The sequence below is a fragment of the Tetrao urogallus genome (assembly GCF_951394365.1).
Source record: "Tetrao urogallus genome assembly, chromosome: 8".
Lineage (NCBI taxonomy): Eukaryota > Metazoa > Chordata > Aves > Galliformes > Phasianidae > Tetrao > Tetrao urogallus.
This window is the reverse complement of record NC_136821.1, coordinates 36,311,110-36,321,395: the sequence shown is the minus strand read 5'-3', so window position 1 is coordinate 36,321,395 and position 10,286 is coordinate 36,311,110.

The window sequence follows — 10,286 nt, the reverse complement described above, 5'->3', positions numbered from 1 at the left end:
AAATACCCTGCAAATTGACTTATGAAGGCATGCTTTCATTGACAATGAAGGCATCCAACCTGGCAGTGATGCACGGCATTCAGGCAGTATAGGTGACCAGCAGAGTGTTCCCTTGCTGCTCTACAGTAAAAGAAAAGAACATGATAGTAAGCCAGAAGTGTTCCTGAACAGTAGCTTGACTTTGTTGCACACCAGTGCTTTGAATTTGAAACACTCTCAATGTTTTCCCTTGAGTCTCTTGCACATGGGGAGCAAGGAAGGAAGGTTTGGTTCCTTCTTCTCTTACCGTCCTGAGCCATGGTCTTCGGAAAACTTGCCTTTGCCTTGCCACTCCTCACCAGCAAAATAGCTCCCATAATAATTTTATATCTCTTTTCTTTACTTGAGAGACGTAACAGGCAACAAATACTATGCAGACATCTTTGTTAACTGTGCTGCTGTAGTATCTCCTGACATTACCTGGAGAACAGACACAAGATGATCAGAAACTGATTGGATTTCAAAAGTGTTTGAATTATGCAGTGCCTCATTTCTGGCTTTACTAAGCAAGCTAAGTTTGGCTGCATTATAGCTTCTGATGCTTAATTGTCTTCTCCTGTGAATCCCCTTCCTTACACCAAAAAGGATATGGAAAAGTTGGTAAGTCAGCACAATCTGTGCCCTCACTGCTTGAGTGGTACCAGCCAAAAGGAGAACACCAGAGCACCTGGGCAGCAGCCCATCGTCAGCAGAGTGACACAGCTTGAGAGAAGTGGCGATGCCAGCACTGACTCACTGCTCCCTTGTGCAGCATTTACCAGCAGGATACGTTTTTGGCAATGTCTTGCTACATGCAAGGACGAGAAGTAATGGCCTTAAGTTGTACCAGGTGCTCTCAGTTTCTATATTAGGAATAATTTCGTCTCAGAAAGAGGAGTGATGCCGTGGCACAGGCTGCCCAGGAAGGTGGGGGAGTCATTATCCCTGGGTGTGCTCAAGAACCATGGAGATGTGGCACTTGAGGGATGTGGTCAGTGGGCATGGTGGGGTGGGTTGGTGGTTGGACTTGGTGATCTGAGAAATCTTTTCCACCTTAATGATTCTCTGATTTGATGATTCATGAGCCAGACCCGGCAGATGCGAAATGTTTTGGGAACCTGAATTGTCAGGAAATCCCAAATCGCTCCGTGACAGTGCAGAGAGGAGCGGCTCAATGTGAATTGGACAGCATCAAGTTCCCTGAATGCCTGAAAATGAGCTGGCCAGACCACTGGCTTGCATAGCAAAGGGGACAGCGTGGGTTGGATCGTGAGACATGGACTGAAACTGGAAACCGCAGGGACTCTCCATGGGCTAACACAGCTCTCACAAGCTCACCGTGTCTTCCAAGCAGTGCTCCCATTGCTGCACACAGCCCTGTACTGCAGGTAGCCATGGGAAGGGACTCGTGACACCCATGGGTGCTGCACAGAAAAGCTGTGTGAGCCCTTCCTGCTCTCACATTGCTTTGTGTGGTGGCTTCTGCCCGTGAGGCCAAGGCCAGTGAAACCAGCACCAGCACAAGCCAGCCCAGTTCTGTTAATTCTCAGCAAAATGGCTCAAGGGAGAAGCTAGTCATTTTGTTGTGAAATCATATTCAGTGTTCTTGGGCTGTGTAGCACTGACAGGGCAGAGGCAAGGAGGTGCATGTAGGCCACGTGCTGCACGTTGAGCACAGAGCGTTTGGCGAAGCACACAGGCTCTGCAGTGTGATGCTGTCAGCAGGACCTGGGGACGACGCTGGGCTGCCCTACCAGGCTGTGCTGGGTCTCAGTGCAGTGATCCACCACATGCTTTCATTTCCCTGCGCCAGACCCCTTCTGACACACTTTTCAAAGGAGCAGCAGAGAGCCAGATGGGAGGCAGCCAGGGCTGCACCTGGGTAAGTATGTGCCCAGAAAAGCTGCAGCCTGATGCTGTTGGCCTCATCTGTATCCAGGCCTGCGTGCCCCAGAGAATCAGCAGAGCAACACGCTGCTGTTACAAGTTGCCTTTGAAAAATCTCTAGTGCTTCAGATCCCGTGGAAAATATCACGTGCAATAGTTTTAAGCTCTCACACATGTTGAACGAGGCATAATTTTATGTGCAGGGATAATTTTATCACCAGAGATACTATCACAAACCCCAAATCCTCAGAAACACTCTGGGCTTAATCTCCTATTTATGCAGAAATATGTGTGACGCAGAGGCAGCAGTCTGTGTTTGGAGGCTGCTGAGGGCTTGGATTCTTTAGAGAAAGAGAGGGATTTGTGGGGATTTCAGAAGCTATAGACAAGCACTTTGAGTTAATATCCGTGTTTATGAAGATGTGAACTGCTGACTAGAACTGAGCCAGGAGACAAACAGCAGCCAGGACCTAACAGAGATGCTGTTTCTCCAGGCTTTTGGAGTAGTAAGGAACTGTGTTCTAGGTGCTCACATGGCATGCTTATTATTGCACCCTTTGCTTTCTCCTAAGCCATGAAAAATGCCAGTTGGATGGTACTGGATCTGATTGTTGTATCAGAAGTAAAGGGAGACAAGAGGAAACCTTAGGAGCAAACTTTGGGTCTGTTACAGCAGCTCTGTGCCATGCAGAAGGCCCTCCTTGCAGAAATGGGGTGCTCCATACCCACCCTGTCTTCAGTCTGCCCATCTGTTGTCCCAGTGCTGGGGCAGCACAGGCAAAGGGGTGGTGAAGGCTCCTCTCTTTCCTGCAACATCTGTTGCAAGCTGGATCTTGAAATTGCTGGCTGACCTCCGCACACAGTGCAGAACAGAGCATCTGAGGTCTGATTTAAGAGAGATTTGGTTTGGTTTGACTGCAGCAGATGTGTATGTGCCATCACAGAAAACCCTTTCTGGTTTACATCAGCACCTGGAGTTTGAGGTCCCAGTAGGATTTAACCCCCCAGCCATATCATAGGCAAAGCTTTTTTTTCTGGAAAGCTGAAAAAACACCAAAGAGACATTACCCACATGTGTAGGGCAGGAGGAATTAACAAGAGTGACAGCTTCCAGCAACTGTCAACCTAGCAAACAACAGGTAACAACCTCAGGCAAAGAAAGAACAGTGGCAGCAGCAGGGATGACCCTGAGATCACCCCAAGCAGGGCGCACATCTGTGTCACTGCACATCTGTGTGATGCAGGCGCATTCCTGTGCACACAACTGTGTGGTCTGGCAGAACATCCTTCCTCTTCAGCTCAGTTCTGTGGAAAGACACTATTTATTTGCTCTTGTCGAGGACCTGCTGGCCTTATCCCCTGTGAGTGGGAACACTCCTTGCATTCTCCAGGATGCCAGCTCAATGTTCAACTTTCAGCACAGAAAATGGTTTGATGCTGGCTATCAAAAACTTGCTATTGACGATGGATAACTGAGCACAGTCTACTGATCCACGTGTAAACTAGGAACTGCCTCCTATGGCTTGTTTGGGCCAGTTAATTATCTCAAAGCTGGCTGTATAAAGACATCTTGTGCTTCAGTCCCACACTAGTCTCTAAGACAACGATTCAAAACAAATGTCTGAAGGTTCTCATCTTTCCTTGCCAGAAGTCTAGTTTGGGTGACTGAGTCACTACAGAGGGGGTTGGAAAGGCTTTGTCCTTCCCCTGTCCACAAGGCTGTGGATGCAGCCAGGGTGTGATGGAACTGACTGACAAGCAACCCTGGGCTCATTTTTTTTTTTTTTAATAGATGTGATAGAAATAAGTAATAGAATCATAGAATCCTAGAGTGGTTAGAGTTGGTAGGGACATCTAAAGGTCATCTAGTTCAACTCCCCTGCAATGAACAGGGAACAGTGCACATCTAGATCAGGTTGCCCAGAGCTTGGTCCAGCCTGGCTTTGAAAGTCTCCAGGGATGGGGCATTCACCACATCTCTGGGCAACCCATGCCAGTGCCTCACCACTCGCACGGTAAAAGACTTTTTCCTAAATCTGCCCTCTTTAAGCTGCACCCCACAGCGTGGTGTCATCAACAAACTTGCTGAGGGTGCACTCAGCCCCGCTGTCAATGTCACTGATGAAGAGCATCGGTTACAGCACTGATCCTGAGGGACACCACTCATCACTAATCTCCCAACAGACACTGCGCCATTGACCACCACTCTCTGGGTACAAGCATGCAACCAGTTCCTCACCCATCAAACACTCCAGATGTCAGATCCACGTCTTTCCAATTTGGAGAGAAGGATGTTGTGAGGTTCTGCCGTATCACCTCTCTGTCTGCCCTGTGCTATTGCACAGCTTCCAGAGGTATCTGCTCCTTGTTCTTTCCCAGCACAGAGGTGAGACTGGCATGTAATTAACCCATGGGCTGACCACAGAAAAGAATTTGGCCATGCAGACTCTCAACAACACATGGAAACAGCCCCGGCAGCAAAGAGGAAGGAAATCCTACCACCATCAGTCTCCTTACCAGCTACCTAACTAGCTGTTATTTGGCCATTCAACTGAAAATTATCAAGTTGTTAGACAAACCCATAAGCCCATGTCTCTACTAAGACTGCTACAATGGATGCTCTGTGTGGCCAAGTCGTACGATGGTGTAGGAAAAATGGTCCTAGAAATTTCGCATTTTTCCCTTCCAGAAAACTTCCTTTGGTTTCTTGCAGGGAGGTTTCTTCATTGTGTGCATCTGGTGTGTTTGGAAAGATGAGGGACCTTCGTTTTCTGCTCATTATAATAGTCAGTTCAAACTGTCATCACCACCTGCACCACTTCATCTTATACTAGTTAAAGTCTGTGTTGTTCACACTCTTGGAGAACCTGTTGCTGGGGAAAGGACTTGATGTAAAATCTTTGATTTTGATTTTTTTGGGGACAGCTTCATTGCGTAGGACTAATTCAGGACTGTGACTCTTTGTGCCAGCCCAAGACAAAAAATGTATGTCAGTATGTTGGAATTTCCTGCGGGTTGAAAACTTTGTTTCTTTTCTCTCTCATCTCTTCCTGGCATCACCTCACCAACCTGACCATCACAGCATCCCAGCAACGGGACAGACAGAAAACATGTTTGGCTGAGCAGGAAGAAGTCTCTAAGGCTGGTGTCTGGCATAAGGAGACACCTTCATGTGAGTGCTTGCGTCATGTTCCAGAGGATGGAGAAGCTTGCAGGAGTCATGATTTCAGGTGAATTCCAGAGTAGAGTATGCTGAATTGACCCAGAAGTTCTGCTCTATCAGAGAGAGGGGCCATAAAATAGTAAAGCAGCTAGATGACTGCACAGGACTTCTGCTGTATCAAAAAAAGAGACTCAGCTGCGTTTCAATTTTGATGCTAATCCAAAGGAGTGTCCAAAGCAGGTTTCTTGGCTCCAGTACATGGTTGGAGGGCAGAACAGTCTGTGCCTGTATTACAGATGAAGAACTGTAAAATGAAGAACTCCTCTACCCTAAATATGCATTAACTCATCTTACTTCAAGAAATAGTTTGTCTTCCAAGACTTCTGGACTCACTCAGGAAAAGTGCTGTAACGAAAAATTGTCTTTGTCCAGAAAAGAACAAAAAATCTCTCCAGATGCATAACAGGGGTAGAATGTGTCTGCGTTGCCTCCAGCTTCTGCTATTTCCTTCTTTTTCCCTTTTAATACACTACTACCAAGAAGAGATTCCCCAGCTGTGTTTTGCATTTGATTCAATGGCTTGCGTGTTAAACTCCAGCATTTCCAGAGGGATGAAGGACAAAGACGAACAGTGCTTCCTGTGATGGATGGGATGAGGAGCAATGTTCTGCTGAGATGGTAGGCCAGCAGACATTTCATGTGGATGAGTTAAGCCCTGTATTTCAGCCTCCACTGAAAAGACCGTGTCGTGGTCTCGGTGTGCTTTACAGAAGGTTTGAAGGCTCTTAGGTCTCCAGGAGTCTCTCTCAGCAGCTCCCATGTGAGGGGCAGACTGGCTGGCTGCCCCTTGACCTGAAGGTCAACATGCACGGACCTCCCCTGTGAGCACCTCTCTAGTTTCCATATGGTCCTGGCTGTCCCTGCAGTGAGGATGCGCCTCTGATTGGCTGTGTTATGCTCCATTTCCAGGGGCTGGACTGGCTTGGAGTCAAAATTTAAAGAATTTGTCCCTGTGACACCTCAGGTTTGTGGCATCTCTTAGCGGAACCGAGGACCTCCATAGAATCATGGAATCATAGAATCTCAGAATGGCTTGGATTGGAAGGAACCTTAAAGACCACCCATTTCCAGTGCCCTACTGTGGGCTGGTTTCCCCCTGCCAGATCAGGGTTAGCAGTTAGATGAAGATGTGCAGTTGCACACCAAATTGCAAGCAAGAACAGCTGTCACTAGGCAGACTGAAAAGCCTACTTACAGAGGCTCAAGTTTCTCCAGAATTGTTTTGATTGTCTTAATGACTCCTTTTGCCAGCCTTCAGCTTGTGAACCGATTTTCCTCACACCCAAAGAGTCACATGGGTAAGAAAGTATTTAAATGAAGAGGAAAGACAATGAAATAGAAAATGAACAGCAACAATTACTCTCTTTGGAGGTGTATCAACAGCCCTTGGAGTCCGCCCTTAGCTTCTTGGAGAGGCAACTGCTGAGCCACTTGGCTGCAGCTTCCCTTTTTCCACGTGCCTTCCAGAGTTTTTCATTGCCTCAGGTCCCAAGAGATTTGCCCCCCGACTCCTGGGAGGGATGCAGGAATTAGGCAGCGTATTCCTTCTGCAAGAAAGTAGGGAAAGCAGACAGTGTGGACTCAGCTCTCCTGGCAGACATTGAGGTCATATTTTGAGAGGAAACACCATGGCAGAGCATGCTACCGTGTAAGACACTATGAAGAGTGTGTCCAAAAATGTACTGTTGGTCTAATTAATGCCTTTCAGCCTAAACAGAACGCAAACCAGCAACTAATTCCATCCAGTTACAGATACTTAGAATCCAGATGACTTAGTTTTTGATGGCAATAAGTAAAACTGTGATATGCACATCTCTCAGAGCTGTACCATGAGCTGCAACTGGATCCTATGCATTGTTATAGGGAGCCACCAGCTTCTGATGCCCTTTACCTGAAGATCTGCAGTGTTGACAGAGTGTGTGTGGTGGGGTTATGCTTCTGCACAATCTTGAGTTTACTCAGAAATTCTTTTGTGTGTAACCCCATATTTCATAATGGGTTACAGTCTTTCCACTGCTATTTGCCCACAAGCTTAAAAGGCAGAGAACCGTGCAAAACAAAGTAAAACTTAAGCTAAAACACATTTAGGAATAATATAGTTAAAACAAACCCCAAACCACAGGATAAGAAAAAGGCATTTGAGCATTCACTTATTTTGCTAGAGGCCAGCTCCTCTGCTCCCTACACACTTCACAGGCACAGGAAAAAGTAATACTGAATATGCTATTCAAAATTATCCTAGACCAAATATTTATTGTGATACAGCTTGGTGTCTTGCACCAACGTCATCAACAGCAATTTGTCTGAGCTTCAGGGTTTGAAGCTGTGGGACGAGTTACCCTGACAGGCCTGTGAAATGACAGCAAACCACCAACAGCAAGGAAAGAGCTGAGCCCAGGTAGAAGAAGGATCTTTCACAAGCGCTGTCAGCAACAGCAGTATAGCTCTTGTGCAGATAGTTGCACAGACTTCAAGTCCTCTTTGTAAAGCAAGGGGGTCCTTTAGTCATTACCAGAAGTAACACATTTCCAACCTCTGCCTGCTTACTCCTTCCTCTCATCATGGCTTGGGCTCTGATCCCACCAAGTCTCCATCCCTCCTCTGTTCTCTCACCTCACTTTGTAGCCCCAGCACCGGTGCCCACTCCCTCCACAGGGGCTCCATGTCAGTCAAGGTTTCCTGTGGACCAGGAAACTGTTGGTGGTACATCACCACCATGGTCCTGTGGTCTCCAGCATTCCTGTGCCATCCAGGACAGTGCCTGGAGCTGCCCCGGTCTGTTGTGCTGCTGTTATTTTTGTTTGTTGCTTGTAGGGTTTGTATCAGGAATCTCAACAGACTGATAAAGCAGCCTCAGTGATGTCCCCCTCCTCAAGACATCATCATCCTGTGAAGGGCTGTGAATAAGCATTGTCTCAAATGAGAAGAGTTTACTCAGAGGAAAACACAGAAATATGGCCCAAATTCTGTCATAGTTACATAAATCCCTTGCTGAACATCTGGAGAACATCAAAGTTTAACAGAGCAGGCCTGCAGGCAGAGGCATTTTTGACTTTCCCTGTAATGGAAGCATAAAAATTGAGACTGAAAGAATGGGAGTAAATAGAAACAGAAATGGAAGACAAAATGGGTCTAGCACACAGGGGCCAACTTAGACTCAAATGCTTGACAAGGATTCCTGCAATCCCATCTGGACAGCACACAAGCTTGGGGAGAGACAAGGCAATGCACATCAATGCTGTGTATTGGTACTGCTGGGAAGCTGCTGCTGGTCCCTGCTTTCTGGGAACATCATCCCCTTCCATCCAGTCCTTTTTAAAATGGTGCTGCTTCTGGGCAAATGGCAGCTTACAGAGAACGTTCAATTTTTTCCCATGGGAAAGTTGACAAATGCTTCAAAACTGAGGCTTGGAAATGGAAACTGCCAATGTTTGCTGGTTTGGGATGTTCATCCGCTTTAAATAAAAGGGGAGAAGCCAGGGCATGGTTGAGGAGGGAAAAAAAGCTCATGGAGGCAGGAAAAATCCCTCCTGCCACCCTTTGTTTTTCAGCTGAAAGCAATCAAATTGTTGTCAACCAGCCCAAGGAAAGAGTGCATTCCCCCCATGTTTTCCTAGGTGTCTTTTGCATTCCTGTCTTTCAGATGTTCCAAGGGGCAGAGGCGGCACAAAGTCTCCCTTATCCCCCCTGTCCCCTTCCCCATAGTCTCCCTTATCCCCCCTGTCCCATTCCCCATTGTCTGCAGCCTGCTGGGTGGCTGGAGGCAGGGGGCATGTGGTTTCCATTAGTGCAGGGAGGGAGCCTGGGGGGGGGTAAGATCTTTTCCAGCTTCCAGCTCCACTCCTGCTTCTTGTCGCCCAGCAGGAATAGTAGAACTGGCTCCTGCCCACCCCTCTGCCCTGCCCACCCCACCATGGAAGCTCAGTGCTGGTGGCGGTTGGGTAATCCTGTGGTTTCTGCCCTGCTCCCCTCCTTCACCAATGAATCATGCAGGTCCTTAAGAAATTCTTCTTGGCTGCAACAATAGTGGCCTTTATTAGGCACAGACTAATAAAGGCATGAAGGTTTTTTCCTAGGATTCTGTGGAGAGGACAGAAGGACATCTTTTAGAAGCGCCCCTGGAAGGAGGATGCCATGCAAAATTAAACCACTTCTGGAGCCTCTTCAAAGGTGCTTCTCAGTTTCCAGCTATGAGTGAGGTGTCCCCAGCACTGCCAGCCTGCTCTCTCAATTCAGCTGAGATGCTTGGCCAAAAGAGAGCACAGCTACAAGGAGAACATGAGATGAGGGGAGGAGCAGGGAGGTGCTTCTGCTTCACAGAAACACGATAGATGTTACAGATGGGGAACAGCGCCTGGGGATTGACTGATGTTGGATGCATGCAAAGAGAAATGTCACAGCAAGCCCACAGGATATGCAGCCATCCCCAAAGACAGGCATCTTGTAGAGCTGCCTTGATCTATAACAAATGCCTAGGGAGCAGTCTGCCTGGTAACGCTGTCTGCGTTTTTTGCTACCTCCACCACAAGCTCTGCCACTAGAACAGAGTCCCCATCTGCCCAGGAAGTGACACATTGAGGACAGACACTGGACAGAAGGAGAAAGCAAACACGACTCACTTCTTCACCTGATGTTCTCCATCTCTCTGCACCAGTGAGGGCTGGTCTTCTGGAAACAACAGCACCTAGCTATGCTGTGAGACAGTGGAAAATATTGCAAGCAGAAGCCTGGTTGTACCAATTTAAAACACACTCATTCATACATTCAAATAATCCCTGGATTTCTCAAATCCCTAGCATTCAGCAATAGCCATATATATGAAGTAAATGCAGGACATCTCTCTTGCTTTGCACTGTGTAGTTTGATGTGAGAAGTCCTGTCAAAGTCCTCCCAAGATCCTACTATTCCACGCTTCACTTCTCAGCCACACAAGAGAGACAAGCTTCCGCCGAGGTTGTGGAAAACAATTTATTTGACGAATTTCTGAAGTGGACAACTTTTAGTAAAATACAGGCATAAAATAAAAGCAACTTCTGGATACAAAATAGTTTGGGATGACGGTGATACTTGGAAATCACGGTTGCTTTCTCAGAAGCGCATGAATTCATAGCAAGAGCACCAATGGAAGCGCTGAACAAAACCTCACCCAGCCAAACCA